This window comes from Mercurialis annua, linkage group LG4 (genome assembly GCF_937616625.2).
Source record: "Mercurialis annua linkage group LG4, ddMerAnnu1.2, whole genome shotgun sequence".
NCBI classification, from domain to species: Eukaryota; Viridiplantae; Streptophyta; class Magnoliopsida; order Malpighiales; family Euphorbiaceae; genus Mercurialis; species Mercurialis annua.
The window spans coordinates 31,035,155-31,051,737 of NC_065573.1; the positions used below are offsets into that span (position 1 = coordinate 31,035,155).

The following is a 16,583-nucleotide window of genomic DNA, read 5'->3' on the forward strand; positions in this document are numbered from 1 at the left end:
AAATCCTCAAATTCCGCTAATTGACTTATTAAAATTTATTCTAGATTCCTGATATAGTTAAATTAGATTGTCCTTAATTTAATTTATCGGAAATTCCGACACATTGCACGATTTAATTATTTTATAATATTTTGGGGTATTACAATAATCTTCCCCAAATTCTCAATTGCGGTTTACATTGACTTCACATCGGCACGAATTTCCCTTTTGTATAACAGTGTGATCGGCCATCATGGTTTTAATGGCAGAAGACATTTGGTTCATAACCCCATCAAACATCAGCCTATTCTCTTGTGCGATTTCGGTGCACATAGAAGTAAAGTCGGCTTGTGAAAGTGATGGTCGGGTCGGGGGAAAATCTCGATTGTAGTAGGCCGAATCGTCCTCATGGATGGGAGATGAGTCTTTGGCCGATATATCAAATACGGTTCCTTGCACAGCCGGTCCTTTGGTTGCTGGTGCTTTATCCTTAGCCATTATTTCCTCAATATCAAAGTAATAATCGTTAGGGAACTGTAAATCTCTTTGAGCTAAAGCACGGGTAACCGATCTAGTGTATCGTTGATCGTCTTTTAAATTTCGAATTTTGTGCTAACCATAAACGTGTCCCTAATGGATTCGCGAAAAGATGTTCGCATGAAAATAATTCCAAACTCGAACCTTTGAATTTATGATGTGAACTGATCAGGTTTGATGCTCTAATCGGATCAAAAGGATTAGGTCTCACTAGTGAAGCGGAAAAGTAACAAACTATACTAAAATTAATATTATCGATCCGGAGGTTAAGAAAATTAGGCGGGATTGATTTCCAACTACTCCTAAATTACGGTTTTAATCCGGAGATTAAGATAGAAAAGCGCATGGCTTTGATTTGTTTGTTTGATAAATTTGTGTAGAGACTTTATTAATCGGAAAAATAACTATTTATAAAGACAAATCCCAACAACATAGGGACGCGAAAACAAACTAAGACTCAACAACTAACACTAAGGATTTTAGTGAAACACAAAATCTCATTTTGACTCATCCAACAACTAAACTAAATAAATAATTTATTGTGGGCCAATTCCCAATTTAGCCCATTATGCTCCTTCATAGTCCGCCTTCTTTGGACTCATTTTCTGGGCCGGTGTAAACAATTGTTAACATTAATATTTATTTAACTTTTTATAATATCCCAAAATGTTTAATTATCTAATTGGACCACGTGTCCAGTTTAGATTAGTCAGAGTGGCGAAATCGGAAAGATTTCTGATAAAGTCAAGATAAATAAGTTTTAAGTAGGTCGGTTTTGAGAAATTAATAATGAGGAAATTAAAGTTATATTCCAATTCTAAAATTAGAATTGGAATTAAAAGGAGAAATGTCAAGAAAAGTCCAAAATAGGACACATGGACCAAAGTGGTAATTTAACCACTTTGTGACGAAAATAGAAATATTGGATTTTGACGGGAAAGTGTTAATATCGAGCTTTGTATTATTTATCGGGTATAAATAATACGTATAAGTCGTAATAAAAGAGTTTATTGATTTAGCTATGGAGTAAATCGAAGGAAAGAAAAGTTTAAAGGATAAATGATAAGAAACAAAAAGAACAAGGATCAAAGTGGCATTTTAGCCGAATTATATAAGAAATGAGAATATGAATTGAGAATCAGAGAGGCTTCCAGAGAGATTGAGAAAAAACGATCGATGCCATCGTTTCGCCACCGTTTCTCCGTTCAACGTCCGATTCAAGCGATTCAAGCGGCGATTTCTTCAGAATCGAAAGCTCTATCATCTCCGGCCATTAAATTAAGGTAAGAGGTCGGTTTTTGGCATGAAAATGATGGGTTTGCTGGCTGTTTTAAAGGGAATGAGTTTTAGTATTAAAATTGATGTTTATGGATCGTTAATAGCGTTTTGGTGAAAACGGAGTTGTGGGTATTGAGAGTGGGTGTGTTTAGCACGTCGAAATGGTGGTAAAACCCCGGAAATTGCATTTTCAGGGCTGTGCACGTGGTGCACGACCGTGTACCACGGGTGCACGAACGTGTACTAGAAGTACACGAACGTGTACCCCTGAGGTGCACGAACGTGCACTTGGTTGCACGATCGTGCACCCACCGAACGTTTTGAGTAATTGGACTCTAAAGGACGGGTTTCGGAATTTGAGAATCGTTAATCTCGAGATTAGCTCGACGTTTTAGATAATTAATAATAATAGAAAACGTCAAGGACGTTAAACGATTCTCAATTATGAGAAATGGCATTCGCTAAGTCGTCTATACGACTAAAGAAATCGAATACGTAAATAAGTATAGAATGAAACTAAACCTTAAAACTTAGAAGTATTATACGTATAAACACATGATTTACGTCTGACTATTAAACGTTAATTATTATGTATCAGACGTACGACCGAGCAGTGAGGGCACTAGAGGTGTACTAGTACGAGCATATTACCACATCGATCTTGTTGTAGAGTGGATAGCGGTCACTGTGAGTTGTATTTTACTTTTACGTATTATATATTAAAGTTATTTTATATAGATATATATACTGTTTACACGCATCGCATTATATATAATTGATTGAAATGTGATATGCTTTATTAATTTCTATATACGAGAACTAGTATGCGATCCGAAGAAACTAGCTACCTATTGGGTGTCAATAGGCTGTGTGATCACTAGTTTTGAGTCAGTCTAGTGTGTCTGCATTGAGAAATGATTGGATATGTATGATATGATATGAATTCGATACGAGAGAGAACTCGGCTACGGTGTAGTCTGAAAGTTCCCGTATCTAGTGGGCTGGGCCCACCAGTGAGTTGGACTCACAGCTTGAGACTTACGATTGGGTTGAACGATATATGATTATTCGAGAAATGTGTCGCATGCTAGGATATTAGTTTCGTACGGATCAAATGCATGTTTATATGTTTCATATTATTGTTTTCTTGAGATGCGATGCTATATTTCTATATTAATACTGTTAGTAAATGTCAACTCACTCAGTATTTTCCCAAATACTGACCCCTCACCTTTGATGTCTTTCAAGTGCTTAGTTTGTAGACTTAGCTAGAGGCCAATTTTGAAGTCCAGAAGTCAGCTGTGTATGTATAGTTCTGAATTCTGTGAATGCTGCAGTAGTGGTCCTGTGTCGACTAAATAGTAGCCTAGACAGCAGTTCATTTTGATTGTACATATTAACTGTTGTCATTGTTTTATATGCTTTTTGATAGGTTACGTATTTTATATATATGATCCACGGCCCCAAATGCCGGTGAGACGTTTGAAACATTAACTGATGTATAGCGTACCGCGAGGCCAGTTCGTATAGGGTACAGTAACTAGAGCCCGCGAGGTTTAACAGTTAATGTAAATACCTGGTTATTTGTTATATATGTAATTGCTTCCGTTGTTGATATTAATTGTTTCTTATTGCGATAAATTATTAGTGATTTGAGGCTTTCTACGGGTTCCGGAGCTACCACTCCCGTTCCCTAGCGCCGGTTGCGGCTAAATATTTTGGGTCATGACACTTTTACTTAAAAGTTACTATTAAAAAAGTATTAGTATTAAAGACAGTCAATATTTTTTTAATCACTTATTTAAAATATAATTACTTTAAGGCCAAACCCATCTAAAGGCCCATGTGCTTTATATTTTTGTTTTCATAGGTCCTTATATTTTATTTTTATATTATCTGGTCCCTCTATTTACCTATTTTTTTATTTTCAGGTCCTTTTTGAGTTTTTTTCAGTCCTTTTATATGACTGGAGGAAAAAAATTGTAAGTAGAGGGACAGGAGGAAAAAAATTATAAGTACAGGGACTGGAAAAAACTCAAAAAGGACCTGAAAATTAAAAATAGATAAGTAGAAGGACCAGATAATACAAAAATAAAGTATAAGAACCTACGGAAAAAAAGTATAAAGTATAGGGACCTCTAGATGGATTAAACCTTATTTTAATAAGTATTCTACTATATATCAACTACTAATCTCAATACAAGCAAAGGTTAAGTGTGAGGAGGTTTGATAGGAGTATTTTACTCCTATAATTAGGGTCGACTTTTCTCGGTTTTTTATCACATTTAGTATTTGGAGCTAATTAATGATGGATTGAGCGTTGGAGTAAAAGCGTAGCTTGCAGACGAAGTAATTAACGTCGTGAAAAAGGATCAAGAGGTTTCGAACGAAACTTGTGCAGTAAAGAGATGTTCCCGTTCGAAAAACACAATTCTCGAACTGGAACCATGAGGAAAGAGCTTGAGTCTCGAATGAGAAAGCCATTCTCGAACGAGACTCAAGAGGAAATATGAAGGTTTCGTTCGAACCAAGGATGGGCAAACGAGATTTTGTTCTCGGAAACTCCTATTCCCGAACGAGAAAGCAAAGGACGAACGAGAACCATGGAAATTTGGCATATATCTCGAACGAGAATCCAATTCCCGAACAAGAAAGAGTTGAAATTTGCCTAATCAGAATTGGACTTGGACTTAATCTCCTTTTACGACTCCAAACGCGACTCCTATTTCAAATTCGATTTGTAAATTGACTTAGAAGATTCCAGAGCTTCCTCCACTATTAAAGGCTTTGTAATAGACTGGTTTGAATAATTAGAATACATTAGTTATATTTTCGTTCTCTTAAAATAGCGTTTTAGCTTCTGTTTTCCAGCAATTTATAAGTAGTTTACTATTAGTTTCTGCAAAGAACGATTGTGAAGATTTCAAGTTTAATCAAGACGATTCTTCCGAAATTGACAACTCCGATATTTATTGTTCTAATTATGTTTAATTCTTCATCTTTTTCTTTGTTTAATTTAAGCTTAAACATGAGTAACTAAATCCTTTGTTCGGGGATTGATATAAACACTTAGATTAGTTTTCGAATTGGATTAAAATTTATTAAGTGAGTAAAATTGTGTTTTAATTACTAAGATTAATGCTTGAATTAATTTGATCACTTAGTTCATGATTTTGTGTTTAATTAACTAATTGAGAGATTGTTAATTAAATAGACATAGGTAATTCAAAACTTAGAGGAAAACTCCGTGAGAGCGGGTTGGAATTTAGGTAGTCGTTGAGTTTGCTTCTTAATTATAATTTAGTTATTTAATTCAGTTTTAATATTGTGAGAGCAAGTTAATAATTGATTAGTTAATTAGGTTGTGTTTTTATTTGAATCTTTAAGGCTTGAGAGAGCGGGATTCGGTGCATTAGAATAGCTCGATTCACAATAAAATCACTAAATAAGTTTTAATCCATTCTTTCACTAGTTTATTTGGAATTATCAATTCTTGAGCTTTTTGTCATTATTGTTTAAACCTTAATTTATTTGTTTGATTTCAGATTTTTAGTCTAATTACTTGAATTAATTTACTTTAGATTTTAATTAGTTTACACAAATCCATTTATTTTTCTACTAGCCAAATAAAGAATATTAGAAATTAGTTGTTTAAATTTATTGTTCCTTGTGGGATCGATACTTGGTCTTCCAAGTTATATTACTTGAGCGATATCGTACACTTGCGATTATTTGCCAACAAGTTTTTGGCGCCGTTGCCGGGGAACAATTGCGATTAAATTAATTAAGAGTATCTTATTCTTAAATTGAGTTAGTTTTATTTACTTTTAGTTATTTCTATACTTTGTGATTCTTGGATTTTACGTTGGTTTTCTGGTTTGTGTTTGCGCAGGAGTTTTGGTTAGTGTATGCCTAATACACGACGTGCCAAAAAACCGCTAGAACCGTTTCAGTCAGATTTAACATCCTTCGAAAGAAGTATCCGAAAAACAGCGCAAAAATCCAAAACAATGGAGGACGACCGTAACCCTCCGTTGAATCATGAGGGGATTATTCCACCACCACCACCATCACATAATGTCCTAGCTCTTAATAGGCCAAACGAGAGGGTTGTCCCTATTCCCGAAAGACGTACCTTGGGAGAATTCTTCTTACCCAACGTGGACAACGCCAACTATGGATGTTTTGCACCTCCTATACTCGCTAACAACTTTGAAATCAAGCCAGAAACGATTCAACTACTTGAAAGTCGTAGCCAATTTTATGGGTTGGAACGCGAGGATCCAAACGCTCATCTTTCGAAATTCACAGAGGTGTGCAACACATTCAAAATCCATAATGTGACGGAGGATCAAATCAAGCTTCGTTTTGTCCCTTTCTCTTTGAGGGATAAGGCGAGGAATTGGATTCAATCACTTCCTAGCACCTCAATCACAACATGGAAGCAATTGGCACAAGCTTTTCTCAATAAGTATTTCTCTATGGGCAAAACGGCGAGGATGACCAAGGAAATTATAGATTTTCTCCAACTACATGGTGAATCTCTATACCAAGCTTGGGAACGCTTTAAAGAGCTTCAAAGAAATTGTCTGCATCATCATCTAGGAAGGGAGCATCTTGTCTCTATTTTCTACAATGGTACCAATGAGGGTACACGGGCAACAATTGATGCATCGGGAGGATCACTTATGAAGAAAACTTATGATGAGGCCAATAACTTACTAGAGGAACTCGCTACAAATAGTTGTTCTTAGTCAACCGAGCGGTTGAGGCAACCACCTCAAAAGGGTATAATTACCCTCGAGCAAACCCAAGAATTTAAAGCAATGAAAGCGAAGAATGCGACACTTCTAGCACAACTCGAGATGTACAAACAACAAGCTAATCAAAGGAATGCTCAACTTGCGGTAGTTCAAATGGGTTGCGAGACTTGCGATGGGCACGATCATTCGGGAATGGATTGCCCCGTTCTACATCAAAACTCAAATGAACAAGTCAACTATGTCAATGGGCAAAGGCAAGGGAATGACCCATATTCCAACACCTACAATCCGGGGTGGAGGAATCATCCTAACTTTGCATGAAGGGACAATTCGGGTCAAGCCAATGCCAACCCAAACATGGGAGGAGCAAATTTCCAAGGAGGAAACCGTGGTCCACCAAACTAAGGCAACTTCAACAACTACCGACCACAACACCCACCCGGTTTTCAACAAAATTGGAATGCGGATGAGGGGAGCAAAATTGACAAGCTTATTGAGGAAGTTAGAGCCAGTTTTAAGAACCAAGCTTCCGTCAATCACCATCTCGAGACTCAAATTTCTCAACTTGCCATCTCGCTTCAAAATAGAGCTCAAGGGGGTTTGCCGTCTACAACGAAATCAAACCCAAGGGAGAAAGTCAAAGCTATTGAACTTCGAAGCGGGAAAGAACTTGATGATCCACATGCAAGTAAAGAGAAAGCAATCGATCTAACAACGGGAACAAATGAGGAGGAAGTAACCGAACTTCCATATGTTAAACCGCCACCTCCTCCTCCATTTGTGCCGAAGGTCCCCTTTCCGGGACGATTAAAGAAGACGCCGGACAACCAAAAATTCCATAAATTTCTGGAAATTTTCAAGAAACTCCAGATCAACATAAGCTTTGCGGATGCTTTGCGTGAGATGCCTCAATACGCGAAGTTTCTCAAAGAAATCATAACGAAGAAATGGAGTTGGGATGACAAAGGCACAATTTCCCTCACGGAAAATTGTAGCTCACTCATCCTTAGTGACTTGCCCTCCAAGCTTAAGGACCCAGGGAGTTTTACAATTCCATGCAAAATAGGCGATTTAAATTCAATTAATTGTCTATGTGATTTAGGGGCAAGTATCAATCTAATGCATTTGTTTCTTTTCAGGGATATTTTTGGTGATCAAACATTGAAGCAAACGTCGATGATGCTTCAATTGGCGGACCACTCACTCAAAAAGCCATACGGAGTGGTAGAAGATGTTCTAGTCAAAGTAGACAAATTCATCTTTCCGATGGATTTTGTCGTACTTAACTATGCGGCGGATAAAACATGCCCTATGATTCTTGGGCGACCCTTCATGAACACGGGGAGGGTATTGATAGATGTGCACGCCGGACGACTCACTTTGCGTATCGATGATGATAAAGTGGAGTTTGATATGAAAATGATCATGCACAACACTTTTGAGGAGGAAGAATGCATGAAATTGGATATGATTGATGGAATCGTGGAAGATCTTTTCCCGGTTTCAAAAGTCATATTTCATTCCGATGAGACACATGACACCACCGGGGAAGAATATTCCAAAGAAGATGAGCCGAAAGCCGAAAATTTGATTAGAAGAGAGAGCGTGACACCACCTTCTTCTATTTCTCCACCAAAGGTTGAGCTTAAAACGTTACCATCTCACTTACGGTATGCGTTTTTAGGCGACAACATGACACTTCCCATCATCATCTCAAACAACTTGTCGGAAACACAAGAAGCAAGAGTTGTCAAAGTGGTGAAGCAACATATATTGGCAATCGGTTTGCAAATTCCGGACATCCGAGGAATTAGTCCATCGGTGGTCATGCATAAGATCCATCTAGAAAGTGAGTCAAGAGCATCGGCTCAAAGATAACGGCGCTTGAAACCAAATATGAAGGAGGTCGTGCACAAAGAGATAGTAAAACTTCTCGACGCCGGAATTATATACCCCATATCCGATAGTGCGTGGGTTAGTCCCATTCAATGTGTTCCAAAGAAAGGGGGTATGACGGTGATTGAAAACGAGAATGGTGAGCAAATTTCCACAAGGACGGTAACGGGATGGCATGTTTGTATTGACTACCGCAAGTTAAATACGGAGACGAGGAAGGACCATTTTCCATTACCATTTATCGATCAAATGTTGGAGCGGGTAGCGGGTCACGCTTATTATTGTTTTCTCGATGGATATTCCGGGTACAATCAAATTCTTATCTTCCCGGATGACCAAGAGAAAACAACGTTCACATGTCCTTATGGAACGTTTGCTTACCGGAGGATGCCATTCGGTCTTTGTAATGCACCGGAAGCATTTCAACGATGTATGACCTCCATCTTCGCGGATATGATTGAAGAAAAAATTCTGAGATTGCAAAAGGCAATAAGAAAGGCGTAATTCAAAAAGAAAAAAAAGTTATGAGTTCACATAAACGCAAAAGCGGAGTTAGATCAACCTAGAAGTTAATAGTAGTAATAAATAGTTTATTAAGTTGATAATTAGCCTTTGTTTTACTCTTTTTACCTACCCTTTTACCTTAGCCACATTACAACCTCATAAAAAGACCATATGATTTTTGTTGATTACCGAATCAAGTAGCGGAGTCCGGGACTATGAGCAAGCTTATGGTGAGTATACATGTTCTCAATTGTGAGTTTTTCTTTTATATATACCCTACTAGTTGAAATATTGATGCCATTAGCTCGTTTTTATTAATTTGTGCTATGATTTGCCTAAGTGAGAAATTGATTATTTTTCATGTCCCGCAAGTGATAGTGAAGCTTGAAGTGTGATTCAATTTGACCTTGTACTAATGAGTTAGTAACCTTTGTTATATTGAATTATGTCATAAATTATTATTGTTATTTGATTGCATCATTATTTAGTTGTCGGGTTTAGAAGTTTTGATTGTTCATATTGTTCATAGGTTGGGGATTTCTTTGATTGATTCATTGTTAAGTTATATGCTAAGGATTTCTAACATATTTTGTAGAGTAAGATTTATTTCTTGCTCGAGGACAAGCAAAGGTTAAGTGTGAGGAGGTTTGATAGGAGTATTTTACTCCTATAATTAGGGTCGACTTTTCTCGGTTTTTATCACATTTACTATTAATTTTATACATTATTTGGCATTTTTATGTTTGATAGTGTTTGTTAGTGTTTCAGTGGAAATTAGGTGAAAATCGAGTATTTGGAGCTAATTAATGATGGATTGAGCGTTGGAGTAAAAGCGTAGCTTGCGGACGAAGAAATTAACGTCGTGAAAAAAGATCAAGAGGTTTCGAACGAAACTTGTGCAGTAAAGAGATGTTCCCGTTCGAAAAACACAATTCTCGAACGAGAACCATGAGGAAAGAGCTTGAGTCTCAAACGAGAAAGCCATTCTCGAACGAGACTCAAGAGAAAATATGAAGGTTTCATTCGAACCAAGGATGGGTAAACGAGATTTTGTTCTCGGAAACTCCTATTCCCGAACGAGAAAGCAAAGGACGAACGAGAACCATGGAAATTTGGCATATGTCTCGAACGAGAATCCAATTCCCGAACGAGAATCCAATTCCCGAACGAGAAAGAGTTGAAATTTGCCTAATCAGAATTGGACTTGGACTCAATCTCCTTTTACGACTCCAAACGCGACTCCTATTTCAAATTCGTTTTGTAAATTGACTTAGAAGATTCCAGAGCTTCCTCCTCTATATAAAGACTTTGTAATAGACTGGTTTGAATAATTAGAATACATTAGTTATATTTTCGTTCTCTTAAAATAGCGTTTTAGCTTCTGTTTTCCAGCAGTTTATAAGTAGTTTATTATTAGTTTCTGCAAAGAATGATTGTGAAGATTTCAAGTTTAATCAAGACGATTCTTCCGAAATTGACAACTCCGGTATTTATTGTTCTAATTATGTTTAATTCTTCATCTTTTTCTTTATTTAATTTAAGTTTAAGCATGAGTAACTAAATCCTTTGTTCGGGAATTGATATGAACACTTAGATTATTTTTCGAATTGGATTAGGATTTATTAAGTGAGTAAAATTGTGTTTTAATTACTAAGATTAATGCTTGAATTAATTTGATCACTTAGTTCATGATTTTGTGTTTAATTAACTAATTGAGAGATTGTTAATTAAATAGACATAGGTAATTAAAAACTTAGAGGAAAACTCCGTGAGAGCTGGTTGGAATTTAGGTAGTCATTGTGTTTCACTAAAGTATAAAGTACAGGGACCTCTAAATGGGTTAAACCTTATTTTAATAAGTATTCTACTATATATTAACTACTAATTTCAATACATCATAGTGTTTTTTTTTTTAATAATTGGGGGGGAGCGCTTGTGGAAAGAATTGAACCCACGACCTTGACAGTTTGCTGTCCAGCGCTTATACCATTTAAATTACAGCTCATTTGTTCATATTGTTTTAATATATATAAACTTTTAATCTCTATAAATTATTTACTTTATTGAGTATTAATTTTTTAAAAATAAATTAACCTAAGATTTTGACAAGTACATATTTTTTATTTAATTTTTATTATTTTATTATTATAATTTATTTAATTTTTATCCAACATAAATATTATTATTAAAAAAATATTAGTAATTAAAGTAGTCAATAATTATAAATAAATTATTATAAAATTAAAATATAATTTTTTTAGTTTGCATATGAATTTTTCTTCATATTTTCTTATATAAATTTATTATTAAATAAGTACTATTTATTTGATTACGCGTATATAGGAGGGCTACTAAAATAAGTAAAATAGCTGAAAAAAACGCAAATCATTCGTGTGAAAGACTGGGTTAGGTACTAGACAACAATGGCAACTTGTTCTCTTTTCACACTCTTCCACCCAAACCTCACAACAGAACCAAAAGTCACAGTTAAACCCCTTGCTGTCCTCAACGATTCCAACAAAATGAATCGTCGTTTTCACAAGCTTCCTTCTGGACTGAACATGGAAGTGATTGGACAGAAGTATAGAAACCCCAGATAAGGGGAACAGTGAAAGTTATCATGCGGCTTGGTGCTCAGTGGCGTAAGCAAGGTAAAATATAACATTTATTTTATATAACATGTAAAACTAAAATTTGTTGAATAAGAGGGTTAATTACCCTCTCTTATTGCTCAAGAGGCTCCGCCACTGTGTGATGTGCTGAGCATTGGTTGCCATTGTTTTCAAGCTTTGGCTAGGATTGCTAATCTCTTAGCTTATTGGGTCAGGTCTGCTCTTTTTTTTTTACCTCTCTCTATTTGAATACATTACATTGCTAGATTAACACATGTTAACTTTGATCAGATATATTTATTTTATCTTGTTTAAGTTACTAGTATTAGTTAGTAATATGTTTGTTGGCCTTAATTCAATCTTTCAATACATCGACTTTGTGAGGTGTAGATACAGAGTCGTTTGTTTTTTCCCCTAATTAGTTGAAAATCATTTTTTTTTTTTGATAGGATTGCAAATCCTCAGATTATAACTAAGTTCAGTACCTGATTTCAATTCCTGGAATCTATTGGAAATGCAAATGAATTCCACAACAATTTGAGTATTTCATTTGTTCCGGATTTCAAACATTTTCTTTTTTCTAATGACATCTATTGTTCGGAAGATTTTTTTTTTGGATGAAAGCCAAAGTAAGGAAGTGTTATGGATTTCCCTGCTTCACTCTGTTAAGTTCATTTTAGCATACTTCGATTATCTTGTGCTCTTTTGTACAAAATTTTAAAAGAAAGCAAAATCTCAATATCTGGCATGAATTCTTGTTAAAAGAAAAATCTCCTATTTAAGTATGTAGCACAAAAGCAGGAACAGAAACAGATTTGTTAAAATGGGAAATACCTAAACAAAAATAGTAATACTATCTTTTACAAGAATAAGTTAAAAATGTAGTGTTTTGTTTATCCATAAGTGTTTCCGAAAACAAAAACTAAATGCATGACTCGAAAAGTTTTTGCGCATCATAGCTCATATTATATAACCACCTTCTTCTATTCTCTGTTTCTCGACCTTTTGTTTAGATAAAGAAAATTCTCAAATTAGTCTTATTTTCTGTTCATCTATAAATCCTGCAGTAGACGCATACAGGTGATATTGCTGACTTCATCCAGGAATAACTTAATTTGACGCCAGCATTATTGGACATTCATTTGGAGGCCTAATTATTCAGCAACTACATAGCAAATATAAGAAATGAAAAAAAATTCAGGTAATTTTCATCTCGTTCTTCCTATCTTTAGGTAATCATCATCATATACCTTGTTGATATGCACTCTACATTTACTGCATGTCAACAGGGTGGAAAGTTGTTGCTCAAATTTAAGAAAAATACTCTCATTTTTTTCTGTGACCCAGAACCAACAAAATGTCAACTTTATTTCCTTTTGTTTTCTTTGGATAAAGCCAACCTGAAGGTGTTGGCTAGGACTATTATTAGATGCAAATCCTTTTTTTTTAATTGCAAGTATAGAACACTTTTTTGGATCCCTGTTTCAAAGCTTGATTTTGTGATGGAATGATTTTTTAGCGTTCGTCAAGCCAGAGATTGATTGTTTTGTGTCTTGGTAAAGTAATCACTTCGATTTGCATTAACATTATTGTTATAATGATTCATTGTACTCAATTCTAGAACTGAAAGGGCTGTACCCTGATCTTGCTGGAGCTGTGCTTGTCTATTCTGTACCTCCTTCAGGCAACAGGTAACTTCCTACAAATCTATGGGTACACTATCCTTCAGATTGTAACTAGCCCTAAATACAGTTTTGTTTCCCTATGCAGTTGGTTAGTGAGGTGATATCTCTTTTCGAAGCCTATTGCTGCTTTTAAGATACTCGCATTAGATTCTTAGAAAGAAGCTCACAGATAATAGAACATGGATTAGGACAGCATAAGATCAATCCTTTTTAATTATATTATTTTTATAGGTACATATATTAATTTTATTCAGCAGTGGTTGATTTTTTTTAATCATTCGATGCATCTATTTCTCTAATCAATTGTTAACTTTTTAATTAACAAGTATAGTAATAATGTATTTTACGAGTTCATGATTTAAGAGTTATAACGTGAGGATTAAAAATTAAGGGTTAACATTTAGGAATTACGAATTTTAACAAAAAATGCGGGTTACTAATTTAGAAATTGAATTAAATGGAAATTAGTAATTACTAATTAGGGTTATATAAAAATTTAAGGGAGATAATTCTATATTTTATAAGGGTTGAATTTTATAAAATGAAAATTAATAAAAAAATAAAAAATAAAGTGAGTTTTTTTATTAAAATTAATTTTTAATTTTAAAAATTGAAAAAAATCAATAGGGAAAAGATTCTCCCAATCATTAAATGATTGCGATAATTTTCACTCTATTGTTTTGGCAGATGATTCCCTCCCAAAATAACTAAAGCAATTCATAGATGTATTCTGCAGACACGGTGGAGGACATGCGATTAAATAAGGCATGGTTTGCAGAAGTGTTTTACGAACCACCCTTAATTCGGAGAACGCTTCTGCGAATCACAAGAGAAAAAGACACAAAATCGGAAATTGTTTAAAACAAAATTTAATGGAAGAAATTATAGACACTAATACGGGATTAACCCCATTTTCCGTACATAGAAGCACAAAACTTCAAGTAGTTCTACGTCTCAAAATTCAACGAGCTCTCAAGAGATAGTATCAGCATGCATAGCCCCTCCGCCAGGTTCACACACAGATGTCAAAATCTGCTAGACAGAAAGTAGAAGTCGCAACATGAATAATAAGCACAAACAACAGTATAATAGTCTAATACAATAATTCAAGCATATTATTTCAGTGTAATTTCTTGCCAAATTTTTGTGAAACTAACTAATGATAATCTCTGCAACAGCTACAAAATTTAAAGAGTCTTTTCCTAAATATGTAATTCAAAAAGAATGTAAGAGATCTAAGAAATTATGAAACATTCGATTGGAAATATACTGGGCTAGCAGACCAGATGACATTCCATATCTTACCAGATGACTGAATCATATAGTAAGACATAACTGTTAAAAGTTAAAACTGGTCGTTCGGCTGTATACCCTGACCCAATTAAAATTTAACTAATTCATATTCAACATAGCTGATTAAAAATCAATAGTGTAGTAAGGAAAATTGAAGATGTTTTTAATTACTAGATATGATAACTCATCGCAGTATAACGTCTTCAACATCTGTAAATGCACCATCGTCTACTTCTATGCCAAAAGAATCTTATAAAACCACCTTGTGTTTCCACATATGTTCTTATCTGTAAAAAGATAAACAATTCAAGAAATTTTGATTGTTGTTTAATTAGAAAATTAAAACGAATAAAATCCAAAACTAAAAAGGAGTGTAAGTAGGGGCAGCTTTGAAGTCGCTAGACATGTCAATAAATTTCATTCATGCAATAGGTTTCCCAAATAATCAGTTATATTAGGTGAATCATGGCACTGCATTAAATATGTTAAAGAAAGACAAAAGACTGATGACTCACTTGAGCAATGAAGACTGCAATATCTGCTCTGAATAGTTCCTAAAACAAAAACAAGGTGAACTTAAAATTAAAAATTAGCCAGGCAAAAACAAACAGCATCAGTTTAAATAAACAAACCTGAACCTATATCCAATCCGCTGTTTCAATTTTTTTCTTCATTCCTTTCTTCTTAACTTCGGATCGGAAAATAGAAGAGTTGAGTGAAGAAGATCTTTTAGATCTCTTTCCTAGAATTTTCACAATGAGTTGAAACAAAAGGAAAAAGGAAGATTTTTTAATTATCCATCCATAAACTAACTTAGTAAAATTTATGAATTCAGTCAAATCATATTAAGTTCTTATTTTCTATTGCAGTACTATATCTAAAGAGAATTAAAAGCATTCACAAAGCCATTTACAAATGACATGGAAATTAATGTTATCAAAGAATTTAATCCAAACAGAATGATCATCCATTTTGTTTCCAAAGTAAGATAAATCACAGGGTTCCACACCTAATCTCAAATTGATTATAATTCTCTTGCAAACACTCGGATCGATTTTCCTACCGTGTGATTGCTCCAATGGAAAGTAACTGAAATGAAAAAAAAGCATTAAGGTGAATAAAGAAACCAAATTCAGTTTTATATATAAGAGGAAAGTGAAAAAGCATAAACGAGTGAGGATTGTTAACTTCACCCGAAATTTTCTGATATTAAATCATATCAAAGCCTTCGCCTTCGCCAATGTCCACTACAAAAAAGAAGAAGAAATCAAGCTCAGCTGTCGTTCAACATCAGAAACAAACAATGAAACCTGAATTCAAATCATAACAAATCAATTAAACTGAAATCAAGCTCAGCTGTCATCTTTTGTACTACTACTTACAAACGTCTTCTAAGTTCTCAGTAGAATTTAAAAGGAATAGAGCTGGAAATTCAAAAGGAAAGCCTTAACAGTAAGATCAGCATAAAAAATTGGCATCTTTTTATTCATTAATCCATTCAATGGAAACTTAGTTCCTGTCCATAGGCAAGCAAGGTCTCCATTGGACTGGGAGTATTCTAATTTCTTTTAGATCATGAAACTTGGGGCTTGAAGTGAGTAAAGATAAAAAGAAAAGGTTAAAGACGAAACCAGACAATAGCTAAAAACTAGAACACTAATTAACAGTATTAATCAAGATTTTCAATCTACATAAACAGTAAACATAATAGCCAATCGTAAAGAAAAAATGTTGAGAAAAACTTATAGCACAACCACATTATGTTAACCATTCGAATCTATACTGCATTGATTGCAAAATCAAACTCAACTGATCAAAACCTAAAATAAAATTAAAACAAAAAGAAGAATTTCACATAAAATCTGAATGAACTTTACCTCGAATTGATGAAAGATTATTGATTGATATGAAGTTGCGATTTTAATACGATTAGAATACAAATCACTTCTTTGAAATGCCCGTCGTAGCTTTAGAGACGGTTTCAGCAAATTTCATGAACTCGGAACTTGAAACTGCCTAAGAAACTTTATTTCTCT

At 34.6% G+C, this 16,583-nt stretch overlaps 2 long non-coding RNA genes across 3 annotated transcripts; one reads left to right on the forward strand and one right to left on the reverse strand.

Moving 5' to 3' along the window:
• The first annotated feature begins 11,368 nt into the window (after positions 1–11,368).
• LOC126677379 (uncharacterized) lies at positions 11,369–13,531 on the forward strand. 2 transcript variants are annotated; one of them, XR_008790650.1, is made up of 4 exons: positions 11,369–11,608; positions 12,637–12,770; positions 13,191–13,260; positions 13,340–13,531. It is a non-coding gene; the product is annotated as an uncharacterized LOC126677379 (long non-coding RNA). The 2 variants fall into 2 exon arrangements; XR_007640505.1 differs by lacking the exon at positions 11,369–11,608 and adding an exon at positions 11,626–11,784.
• A 1,194-nt stretch (positions 13,532–14,725) lies between these two features.
• Positions 14,726–15,643, reverse strand: LOC126677380 (uncharacterized). Its single transcript, XR_008790552.1, has 3 exons — positions 15,557–15,643; positions 15,063–15,289; positions 14,726–14,834 (listed from the first exon to the last, which is right to left on the reverse strand). It is a non-coding gene; the product is annotated as an uncharacterized LOC126677380 (long non-coding RNA).
• Positions 15,644–16,583: the final 940 nt, after the last annotated feature.